We start from the raw sequence: 3,055 nt of genomic DNA on the forward strand, positions 1-3,055 counted from the left end.
GTGCCGGCCCAGAACACTCGCCTTCCCCACGGTACAGGCAGCCCGGCTGAGCTGGAGGCCATCCCTGTGCCGGCCCAGAACACTCGCCTTCCCCAAGGTACAGGTAGCCCGGCGGAGCTGGAGGCCCTGCTGCTGAGGAGGAGGAGCCGGAGGCTGTCCTTTGATGCCAGAAAGGACGTGTTAAAGAAGCCCACCGCGCCGAAGGGCAGCTCCAGGAGGCGGCGCAGCGTAGCAGCCATTCCACTCATCCCCCTCCAGGGCCAGAGGAGAGCTGTGCAAGGAGGAGGAGTGCAAGGGAAAGCGAGTGTGAGAATGTCACCCAAAGCCCAGGGAAAGAACACAGCTTAGTACTTGCAGCTAAACGGGTTCAATTACTGGCAGCAATGGCCCACGCTGAACATCTCTGGGAGACACCAGCCTGAGCCCTGAAGAACTGCTCTCAGGGCATAACCCAGCAAAGGGGAGTGAAGAAAGAGCTCTGAGTGAAGAAATACATCTGTATCTTTCCATGGCAACTGCACTGGCACAATGAGACAGCACAGAGCTAAAGGACACTCTTTGTTTTACAGGGCGGGGTAGGATATACATTATTGGCTTCATCCTGGGACTTGCTGGTTCTCAGCAGTTTTAGGCAAAGTGCTGATGGTCTTTTAATGTAGTTTTGTGCGGATAACATTCTTTCAATGTTGTCTCTGAGCTCAGTGATCTTAACTATTCCTAAGAGGTAACTAGTCTTGATGAAAGGATGCATGGGCCAGCCCATGAGCCTTCAGTAACTTTTAGTCCATAGACCTTCTCCTTTAGGGCCGACCCAAAGCTCTATGAAGACAATGGGTGGGAGTTGTTCCATTGGCTTCAGTGGCTTAGGGCCAGATCCGCAAAGGTATTCAGGTGCCTAAAGAGCTAGTCAGATTCAGGTGATTTCAATGGAAATTAGACACCTAAATAGCTTTGAGGAGCTGGGCCCATGTGTTCTACAGTTACCTACAGCTTACAAACTGGTAATACATTAATGTTATTATGGGAAACAAATGCTTGTGTAAAAACAACAAGGAGTCTGGTGACACCTTAAAGACTAACAGATTTATTTGGGCATAAGCTTTCGTGGGAAAAACCTCACTTCTTCAGATGCATGCTTGTGTATAGCACTGTGTGCTCTCTAATAGAGTACAGAGCAATTTCAAATGGACTTTTCTACTATGCCATAGTTACCATTTTTAGTGTACTGCACTAGAATTCGCCTAGGCACAAGCAACATAAAACTATCAACTATTTTTTAACTAATGAAATCATTGTCTAAATCATAAGTACTTTCAAAGAGCTGTTCCTTAGCCACCATGTGCATTGTTAATAACGGAGACCAAGATTTTCAAAGCGAGGCTCCTAAATCCATAGTCAGGTCTGACTTGCACGAGTGCTGAGCAGCCATTAGCTGCGGTTAATATCAATAAAGTGCCACACTTTTGACAATCAAGTCTCTTACTTAGGTCTGACTATGGACTTGGAAGACAAACTAACAGGCATTAGGTGCCTAAATACATTTGAGGATCTGGGCCCAACATTGCAAATCTTGGCCATACTCAAAGTCATTCACTTAAGAGGGAAATGAGTCAAAACTATTAATTTAAATCTTTTTACACTCCATATGTTTTAGGTCCCCTTCCAGCAGTGAGACCTGTGCCTACATGGATATCATTGCAGGATAGAGGCCTTCATGGCTGTAATTAAATTATGTACTAGTTCCATACCAGACAGTTTTAGGAAGTGACAGAACACATATTGTCCTTTGATTATCTGTCATGAGGAAGCCTTTTCTCTTAACTGTTATATTAATTATTAACAATGATTTACAGTCTGGCTCTAAAATGTTCACCTCCTATGTAGGTTGTGTAGACAACTGCTTCCATCTAGTCAGTAAACTGGATTATCTTGCTTAGGCTTGTTCTGACATGTCACTACAAAATGTTTGTTGATTTTCTGTTCAGAGACTCCTCATTAATCTAGCTGTAAACGCTGGGTCAAACAAAGAGTGATTGGGCTATAAGCAAACACAAAGAAAACAATGGCAAAAGCAAAGAGACTGGAGTTTGTCATTTGATACAGTTCAAAATTTCCTCCCTCCTTAAAAGTCCCTTGTGAAAGCCAGCAGCATGTCCAGGATCAGACATCAGGAATTCATCTTCCCCATTACTTTACACCTCGTATGCTCCACAGCGGGTCAGTGAGTGACGCAAGCCATCAAAACTGGTGACAAGTGACCAAGAGTGGAATACCTTCCTTTTACTCAAATAGTATTTTGAATGATAAAACCTGTCTTGCAGGATGTTCACTAACTGTGTGAATTAAATAAGCCATTTTAAAAGAAAGCGAACAGGGGAAGATGCCATCACATGCAACTATTAGCCCCTCTTCAGGCATCAGCAGGGTTTAGACCTTCACATCCTAGCACAGACCTCTGTGACTTGAGCGGAAGGAGCCACTTGTTTCTAGTCTGGGTCACTCCCTAGACGGGGAGTGCGTACACTTTGCCAGTGGAGTACATACCCGATTGCTGGACAGAGGTAGGATGTAGGAGCTCAGGAATCCTGAGGAGTGTGACCTAGAGGTTAGAACAGTGGTGGGTTAGAGAAGGGGTAGCCCAGCACATAGATTTGACACAACCCTTCTGCAAGGTTGAGTGGGTGAGTCTCTCTGGTTGGCAGAGTGCTAATGGACTCGGTAGCACAGACTGATTCTATTGATATGAGGCACGTCCCACAGAATCTGAGATGTCTGAGAGCTCTGAATAAACACACAATACCTGTTGCAGATTTTTAAGCTGATAAAATACCACAACATGTTCATGTCATTAGTCAAGATGTTCCATCATCGTAATTTAAAACTTTATATGTTTTAGGAACTGCAAGAAAAATATCTGTAGCAGTTAGTTCAAACGCCTTTCCCAACAAGTTGTTTGTAAAGGTGTATGTTATTTTGTAGAAAAATTGTATTTTTGTTAATAACTAACAACTGCAGTGTTGCCAGTTGTGATTTCATTACGAGAATAGTGAGATTG

Source organism: Terrapene carolina, unplaced genomic scaffold, assembly GCF_002925995.2.
Source record: "Terrapene carolina triunguis isolate 2854851 unplaced genomic scaffold, T_m_triunguis-2.0 Scaffold94, whole genome shotgun sequence".
In the NCBI taxonomy this organism is placed as follows: Eukaryota; Metazoa; Chordata; order Testudines; family Emydidae; genus Terrapene; species Terrapene triunguis.